Genomic DNA, 10,087 nt, shown 5'->3' on the forward strand with positions numbered 1-10,087 from the left:
TACTGATGTACCCCTTATTAAAGAGGAGAGTATGAGCTGGGTGCGGGGCTAAAGCTTTAATATTAGACTTTGCTTAGTGAATGGACTAGTCGGTGAATGTGTTCTATAAATAGTTCTTCTCAGGGAGCAAGCTGCCTTTGTCGTTACAGACTGGAAATCCAACTGGAGACAAACAACCTGTATAATGTTTCTCAGCAGTGCCCTGTGTGAAGTGAGCTGGATACTTGCTGGATATTGAAATGTAGTAGGTGTACATATAAGTAAAACCTCAAACATTCTCCAACACTATTGTAATTTTACAGTGACTGTGTCATATTAAAAATCACATTCTCGTTTTATCCAGCAGAAAATAACCTAAAAATGAAGCAGTGTGGAAAGCGAAGAGATTATTGGGCGCTGCATTGGTTCTGAGCTCCTTCAGGAAAAAGCTGCAGAAGACTGTGATGGGTTTGTTCTGTTCTTGGGGATAATACTGTGTCCAAAAGTCTGTGTGAGTTTGGGTTTAGACCATTTACAGATGGGGACTTCAGTTATAACTATCGTAAATGGAGCGTATTAATACACAACTTTACAGGAGAAGGAAAAACCTTCTTAACGTTCAGTGGAAGTGAATGTAAAGTGGATTTATTCAGAGGAATTTTGGAGCATTTCTATTGGTCATTCATCATGAGATTTACACACAGTGTGAAGGACAGCTGCTGTTTTTAAATGATGTAGTAAACTGAACATCCAAATAAATGGAGATATATGTTTTTAATTGAACACTGACGATATATAAAGTTATTAAATGCCATTCTAATACTATGTAACAGTCACCATAAAATCACTGAAGAGTGGGAGAATGTTTCAGTTTTGAATTACAATTATACACTACGCAAAAAGAAAATGCTTTAAATGTTATTTGTACATCGAATACCATCAACCTTGGGACAATCCTAGTTCAGCACTTTGTAGTTATTAAGCATCACACACGTCATTTTTTCTACAGCCTTCAGATCATGACACTGGAAAAGAGATGATGGGCTTCTGATGTAATCACTGAAAAGTATGTGACGACCAGCTTATGATCTTTTTAGCTCTCTCCGTTTGTGTTTGTTTCCCTCTGGTTCCATCCATCTTTCTAAGCGCAGACCACACACACAGACACACAACATACCATAAACATAAGCCTAGAAGTCTCCTGTGCCTTTTAGACCACCACAACCATTAACCTAATGCATATGCTGGAGGCTACACTTCAAGACTCCGCGGCAAGAGTGGTCTGTGAAATCGTCTAGCAAAGTCGCTCATGTTTTGTCATGCCTCTGAAGGGTCTCTTCGGGTCAGTGGCGAGTTTCAGCTGCGAGAATCGTGATAACACACTGAGAGCTTTGATGGATTCTGTCCCTCCTCCACCTCCACTAAAGGCATGAAAGAGCCAATCTGTTGTAGTAAATGGGAGCTGGCACTGAGGGAGATAAGCATGTGCCAGAGAGCTTGGCAGACGCATGCTTACATGCAGACGGTTGTGCAGACGCCTCTGAACACACATGAGAAGGGCTTGAAGTGATGTCCATTCTTGCCTATTGTAGATGTATAAATAACAGAGTCATGTGGAGTATTGTCCTTCAGTGATGATCTGGTGTGGGAAGTACATGGCAGTGTGGACTGTATTTGCTTGTGTGTATAAAAATGTAAACTTGCATTAAGTGCGCGTTACTGGGGTAATGATACGTTGTGACAGTTCTATCGTGTGCATGACATGTTAAGGTGTGAGATGTGTGGTTTCTTTGGCATTGCGGTATAAATGATCCTGTTACAGGGGGCCACAGTTGTGCTTGTGCTACCCCAGATCCAGTCCAGATAGCCCATCATCTTATGGCACACGTTCGGCTTGGAATGGCGGTGTTGACTCCGAGTGAGTCTGGTTTCCTCAACTCAAGCACAGCTCCACCTAACATGGGCCCGATGACAACACATACGGTCCACACAACATTTGCCAGTGGTATAACTGAGCTGTAAGTGCCAAAATTGAAATGGGTTTGGCCCAAATGTGTCTGCTATCTGGGGTTTATCAAGGGATACATGAAACTGAGAAACTCCAAATGTGGTAACTGTGGCTGGACCTGAATATTCGTCTATTTGGAGAGTCGATGGGAGGTTGGGGAGGTATTAGTGTTTAATACTGAAATTCTGATTTGATTTATTTATATATTATTTCTTTATTCTTCTAAAATATTATTTATATTATTATTTTTTATATTATTTGTAATGTTTGTGGTTCCTGAGAGAAGTTAAAAAGACTCAAATTTATGATCCTGCTCTGCTCCCAATCCCCCCTCCCTCCATGACTCCCCGTATTCAGGTTCTCTAGTGCACCCATATTCAGACTCTTCAACATGCAAGTTCTTGGTCTAATGAACCGATCTAGTCAATGAAGCGTGGCCATGCCACATTTCCTTTAGTCAGCTTCGTACACACTGGTTAACACCTGTATACACTATGACACTAAAGAAGGCTAGCAGAAAAAGACATGCTGTCACCTGCAGCACATTGTGAGGAAAGAAACTTGTAGACTGGGATTTTAAAGTGGATGGGCGTCAGATACAGATTTTCTAAATGACTTTCTCTAACACCCCCAGGGCAAAGCTACTGATATTTAACAAACATCATTGCTGAAGTTCCAGAGCTTTAAAAATGGTATTCAGGACAGCCCAATTGAGAACCCCTGGTGAGGGGGAACTATAGCCGAGGAACAGGGAGGCCTTGCCCTTAAGCGAGGGAATGCCTCACACCGTGCAGGACCCAAACATGTAATCCCGAGAGACCACCACCTACTGAGATGGTATGCCATCCAGGCTTGCAGAGTTGTTAAAGCAGTGGTTTATGATGCCAAGCAAAATTTGTTCATGTATCATCTCTGGAGAACTGATGGGTATCTCACAGAATCGTGTGTTCTAGTGCAACAAGGCGCATGCCACTCCTGTTCCTCCAGGCTGGAGCTTCCCTCAACAGAGTTTCCCACATTTCCAGTTTCCAGTATTCAGGAGTCCCTTTGTTTAAATGGTGCTGGATCTGTGTTAGTGCAAGAATAGCCAAGTATTCCCTATGATGTGTCCCCTTTCCTTTGCTTTTGTATCTGTGTATATATGTATGTATATGCAATTAAATGTATCATTGCTGTTCAGAAACGCACAGTATTTAATGTCTCTGGCAAAATATTTATGAGATAAAACAATAAAGTGATGATACAATGGGGACAAACATGAAGGGTTCATTTTCTCTATACGTAGAAGATGCACAAAGGGTGTTTAGTAAGATCTGGGTGTGGATATACTGATTTTGCTGGTAATTTTATAATGGTCCTTTCTGAAGGATATAAAGAAACATCATTAGTTTCATTGCAAGTCACCACCCTACAGCCCTGACTCTACAGCCCCGACTCTACAGCCCCGACTCTACAGCCCTGACTCTACAGCCCCGACTCTACAGCCCTGACTCTACAGCGCTGCTCTACAATCTGAAGAAGCATCTCAGAGGAAAAAGATTTTCTGATGAGAGCAATAAATGATCACTTTTCCAGTAAAAACTAAACATATTTGTTCAGGGAATTGAAAAGCTAATCACCATCTAACAACTGTGTAGAAGGTAAGGGTGATTACATAGAAAAATAAAAATATAAAAAAAGTAATATGTGCTTTAAAGGCAGAAGACACATTTGGCAAACAATTGCACATATTTATTAATATTATTATTATCATTATCATTATTATGTGCAGCAACAGGTTCAATATGGCCACTGGAATCTACCTGTATTTTCTTACATTATTGAGAATGTAACAAGAGCTGTGCTCAAACACAGCACACATTATTGACCACAGTATTGAAAGGCAAATCAAATCAAGTCAAACCAAATTTATTTATATGGCGCCTTTTACAACTATCGTTGTCACAAAGCAGCTTCACACAGTTCTGTTCAGAACAGAACATTTAAATCAAAGACTAATGCGAGTGGCCAAAGGCGACAGTGGCAAGGAAAAACTCCCTCGAGGAAGAAACCTTGGGAGGAACCAAGACTCACAAAGTGAATCCATCCTCCTCTGATCAAACTATAGATTGAATTTTAAATGATCACCAATGAAGTGTCATTATGCTACAGAACAATAATAGTAATCATAATAATAGTAATCATAATAATAATCATCAGTGCATCAGATTGGAAGAATCAGTCAGTGTTGCTAATCTGAGTCCATTTCTACTTCAGTGAAGTTGATCATGATGAGAGCATTGAATGCAGTTAGCATTTACACTGTTACAATTCACACCCATGTCTTTAGGAAACAGCTGCTGAGTTATGATCTGGTCCCTAACTGAAAAGAGAATGAAATACTGCCCAATCCAACAAGGAGAATGATACACTGTTCAGCTCTGCCTCTGTGGGTGAAATGACACACTGCCCACCACCTTGAGGTGTATGACACATTCTATTATCGCCATTTACTGACCTCAGTCGCTCCATGCTAATCACAGCTGAGATTGCCGAGTCTATTTTCAGTCGTCTGTTCAGTAGGGTAGAAGTTATGGAGTAAAAGCTTTTAACCTCTGGACTGACCGTGCTTCTGATGCTCTGAAACTGACCCACACTTTAGAACTAGACCTGTCAAAGCGCAGAGATTATTCCTAAATGGTAGAGAGAAAAAAACACAGAACCGATTCTACTCTATTAGTTCAGATGACCTTCACACCCAGGCACTGTCCACACAAAGCTGGGTGTTTTTGAAAGTGTGTGTTTGTCTGTGTTTTGACCTCATTCCACTCAGACAGTGTTTCAGGTCGCCAAAATGGAGCTTTTTTTTTTGGCCATACATTACACTGCAGGGCAATGTTCCACGGTGCTTTCAGGACCTTTAAACCCGCCTCCCTGACGGTACGAACATTAGCGGGAGAAGTGATCTAGACCAGGCATGGATGGGAGAGTACAGAGAAAGATTTTGGCAAAGACATTCGTTCAGTCTGTGCATCATTTGAGTCTCTAAATGATCTGGCACGCTAGCGTGAGCATGTGAGTCTTTCTTTGGACGCTTTCATGTGGAGAGATTTTCAGAAAATAAGCCCTGGACATTTGTTGCTTTCCTTTCCAAGTGTTCTGAGCTCTCCAATGGCACTGTTTAAGCAGCAGTTAAAAAAATCATGGCTAGCTTCTCATTTCTTGGAGGTTTGAGCTGCTAGTCTTCATACTTTCAGCTTGATAACACTGTGATTCAGAGGATTTGCAATTGACAATGGTTTAAAGCAGACGTTTTGAAGTGAAAAAGCAAATCTAGCCATATTTAAAGACGTCACTGATTGTGGGGAAATGCAGTTCCCTCTGGTTTGTTTACATTCAGATGCTATGCATCTTTTAAGGTGTAATGGTGTGTTTGAAGTGTGAATTGTCTGTAAGTGTTTATTCACTGTTTGAATTCCCACAGAAACTCATGTGTAACTCGAGCTGTTTAGTTTGTAGCACTGTCGCTAATGCAGTTAGCCGTCTCCTGAGTTTGGAGACATTTCCACCTTAAGTGATCAGAGACAGCAAAAATAAGTCAGTGTTACCCCCCTATGGAGCAGGAATAGAGCAACATCCTCATCTCGGTTGGTGCTTTTCAGCGTTTGGAGTCTCTTTGTTTTCTAAAAACCTCCAAATGCCTCTGTTATGAGCAGACAGAGAAAGAGAGAGAGGGGAGAGGTGTTATTTTAGATGTTTCATTATAGCAGAAGGAGGGGGGGGGGATCAGGTTTTATTAAATCCATGGTTTGAAATATTTGCACATCACTGCATTTTTTATTTTATTTATATTTTGCAGAATATCCCAATGTTTTTTGGAAAGTAGATTGAGTATTGTAAGTGTGATTGGCTGCTATTAGTAGGATTATACGGGCTGTAAGTGGATTATTGCATTACACAAAGCTTGTTAGTGCTGCTGTTGAAAATAAATAGAGAATCCAGCTCAGTCAGACACACTGAGCATATAACAATGTGGCTCTGGAAATGATGAATTCTGACTCTGTGCCTCTCTTAGGTTTGCTTCAGTGGTTGGTGTGGCCTGCAGATGAGTGCATAATTTCTGTGGTTTTTATTGTTGGAAATCGGAGCAGTGCTCTGGGAATATGGCAAATATATATTTATATATTTCAAGGCAATAGAATGTTTTTCTTTCTTTCTTTCTTTCTCTCGAATAAGATCATATTCTGTAAGAGTTTCATCCTGATCAGGATCAAGTGTTGCTCTGTAGTTGACCTGGAATCACTGGTCTCAAGTCAGGAACTCACACACTCACGCCTGTGGACAATTTCACACACTCATACACTTCCCTTTTAACTTGTGTGTTTGAATTGTGGGAGCACCTGGAGGAAACCTAGAAAGACACAGTGAGAACACACCTCACTCCTCACAGACAGAGATTCGAGGACAGAACTCAACCCAGGACCCAAGCTGTGTTCAGTAAGTTTTATTGGTCTACATGGAAGGAGCGGAAGAAGAGGGGTCAATGGTTATATATTTATATTTATTCATGACTTTCTCAATTATACATTTAAATCATACTTTTTCACTTTTTGGCAACCCCTCACACTGGGAATGGGATGTAGTTCTGTGGATTGGAGACCATAGGTGTGTGTGTCACCCTGTGAAGGACTGGTGCCCCCTCCAGGGTGTGTTCCCACCTTGCACCTAGTGATTCCGGGTAGACTCCAGACCCACCGCTGCCCTCAGACTACGAATGAATGAATGATTGAAACACTTCAGTTCCAGAGCAGAAAATCCCAGCCAATGGACATCACTGTTTATTTACTCAGGACTTCTAGCATAAACAACACACACACACACACACACACACACACAGAGGGGGCAGCTGTGGCCTTGAGGTTAGTGAAGCAAGCTTGAGGCCAGAGGATCGCAGGTTTTGTTCCTTGGAAAATGTATTCACGGCTCCTAAACCCCAAACTGTTCCAGGGTGCTGAGCTTGTCACAGACCCTGCTCTGGTTGTGTGTGTGTGTGCACTGCCCCTAGTGTGTGTGTGTGTGTGTGTGTGTGAAGAACTGCTCACTAGTGTGTGTTTGTGTGTTCACTGCCAAGGATGGCTCAAATGCAGAGAAGCAATTTCCTCAAGGGGATCAATAAAGGTATTCTCCTTCTTCTTCAAACAGGCGATAACAAAACTAAACAGGTGACTAACACTTTGGGAGCTTTAAATTCTAACAACCAACAGCATTAGTGACCGTCGTTACACACATGCTTCCCCATAGCCCTCACACAGACACACAGCCCCCAACCGCAGACATACATTCCACATCACGCATTCTGCACACTGAGCCATTCACAGGCCACTGATAAGACACGTCTCCTCCCTCCATCGCGGACCACCATCCCCTACAGCTTAGTGCCGGCTAACACAGAGAGAAGATCATCTCAATTTCATTTTCTTAATATGAAAAATAAAACAACAGCTATTAAAGCATCATCTGCAAAAGCCACACTCAGACAAACAATCAACATTCAGGCAGGAAATTGGCCACAGAGCCCAGGGCCTGGACTGGAATGTCATGCCTTCACTCAAATTAATTCCAGGCCACTTTTAATGGGGAGGCATGTAAACAACAGCAGCAAATGGCTTGGTCCCCTGCGTGTGGATCCTATGAAAGACAAGCCTCGTATCTCCAAATTTAACTTTACAGGAGAATCGAGTTTAGAGGAAGCTAATTTAGCAGGGGTGTTATTCTTTAGTGATTCTGGAGTGTTTCTATTGATCCGTGCAACAAGAACCTTTGCACCTTGAAAAACAACCCAGGAACATGGGTCAGTGTGAATCTGTAGAGTGTGCCCTGTCCACTCCATCTAATCAGATCCTACGCCCCTCACATCCAGGGTTTGGAGGTTATTAAAAGAGACTGAGACACAGGTCTCTCAGTAGTGTGTGGCCAGGTCATGTGTCCGTTCATCTCCGTTCTGTGTGAAACTGAGCAAAGGTCACTCAGGAGTGACAGGAGACAAGGAGAGTTTGCTGATTTTCAGCTTCAGGGTGAAGGATCTCTGTCCAGAGCTCTGGGTCGAACGGCAACCGAGAGGCTGAGACTGTTCTGAGCAGTGGGCGAGAGACAGATGGAGATCAGGGGCAGTAACTGGAGAGTCTAAGAAGATCTGCAGCATCAGAACATCCCTCAGACCCCAGACTCTAATGCTTTGCACTCAGTTGAAAATGCCATCGTCTTTGTATCTTCCTAATTGGGGAATATGCCATTCGCTCATAAAAAGAAAGACATGATCTCATCCATCTTTCAGTCTTTCTGAACACAAATCCATGTTCTCCAGGAGGTTGGTCTTGAATCTGGATATTGCTTTCCAGCAAAAGAGGATCCACTCCTCACAGACAGTCACCCGGAGGAAACCCACGCAGACACAGAGAGAACACGCCACACTCCTCACAGACAGTCACCCGGAGGAAACCCAGGCAGACACAGGGAGAACACACCACGCTCCTCACAGACAGTCACCTGGAGGAAACCCACGCGGACACAGAGAGAACACACCACACTCCTCACAGACAGTCATCCGGAGGAAACCCACGTAGACACAGAGAGAACACGCCACACTCCTCACAGACAGTCACCCGGAGGAAACCCACGTAGACACAGAGAGAACACGCCACACTCCTCACAGACAGTCACCCGGAGGAAACCCAGGCAGACACAGGGAGAACACACCACGCTCCTCACAGACAGTCACCTGGAGGAAACCCACGCGGACACAGAGAGAACGCACCACACTCCTCACAGACAGTCACCTGGAGGAAACCCACGTAGACACAGAGAGAACACGCCACACTTCTCACAGACAGTCACCCGAAGGAAACCCAGGCAGACACAGGGAGAACACACCACACTCCTCACAGACAGTCACCCGGAGGAAACCCATCCAGACACAGAGAGAACACACCACGCTCCTCACAGACAGTCACCCGGAGGAAACCCACACAGACACAGGGAGAACACGCCACACTCCTCACAGACAGTCACCCGGAGGAAACCCAGGCAGACACAGGGAGAACACACCATGCTCCTCACAGACAGTCACCTGGAGGAAACCCACGTAGACACAGAGAGAACACGCCACACTTCTCACAGACAGTCACCCGGAGGAAACCCAGGCAGGCACAGGGAGAACACACCACACTCCTCACAGACATTCATCCGGAGGAAACCCACGCAGACACAGGGAGAACACGCCACACTCCTCACAGACATTCATCCGGAGGAAACCCACGCAGACACAGGGAGAACACACCACACTCCTCACAGACAGTCACCCGGAGGAATCCCACGCGGACACAGGGAGAACACACCACGCTCCTCACAGACAGTCACCCGGAGGAATCCCACGCGGACACAGGGAGAACACACCACACTCCTCACAGACAGTCACCCGGAGGAAACCCACACAGACACAGGGAGAACACGCCACACTCCTCACAGACATTCATCCGGAGGAAACCCACGCACACACAGGGAGAACACACCACACTCCTCACAGACTGTGACCCGGAGGTAACCCACGCAGACACAGGGAGAACACACCACACTCCTCACAGACAGTCACCCGGAAGAAACCCACGCAGACACAGGGAGAACACACCACACTCCTCACAGACAGTCACCCGGAGGAAACCCACACAGACACAGGGAGAACACACCACACTCCTCACAGACAGTCACCCTAGGATAGGATCCCACCCTGGACCCGAGCCCCTGCATCTGTGTGTTGCATCGACACCACCTTCAGTGCCAAGACAAACCTTCGGTTTCTATATATTTACATGTGGGCTGCAGTGTTGCTTTGTTTACTACTAAGCTTTTTACCACTTTGAACAACATCATTAACCCCTTGATGCCTAGCCCTTGCTGTGTGAGGTGGGTTTTTGAGGGGGATAATTAAAGCTTGTTTTGTGTGAGGGCACCTCTCAGCCATCAGTCCCCTGGTATCTGCATTTACGCTGCGTAACATTGTGCCTGACCTCCTTGTTGTCACGTATCCATGACTGGAAAGCGTGGAGTCAGTTCCATTAATCTCCA

Source organism: Hoplias malabaricus, chromosome 11 (genome assembly GCF_029633855.1).
Source record: "Hoplias malabaricus isolate fHopMal1 chromosome 11, fHopMal1.hap1, whole genome shotgun sequence".
Classification (NCBI taxonomy): domain Eukaryota; kingdom Metazoa; phylum Chordata; class Actinopteri; order Characiformes; family Erythrinidae; genus Hoplias; species Hoplias malabaricus.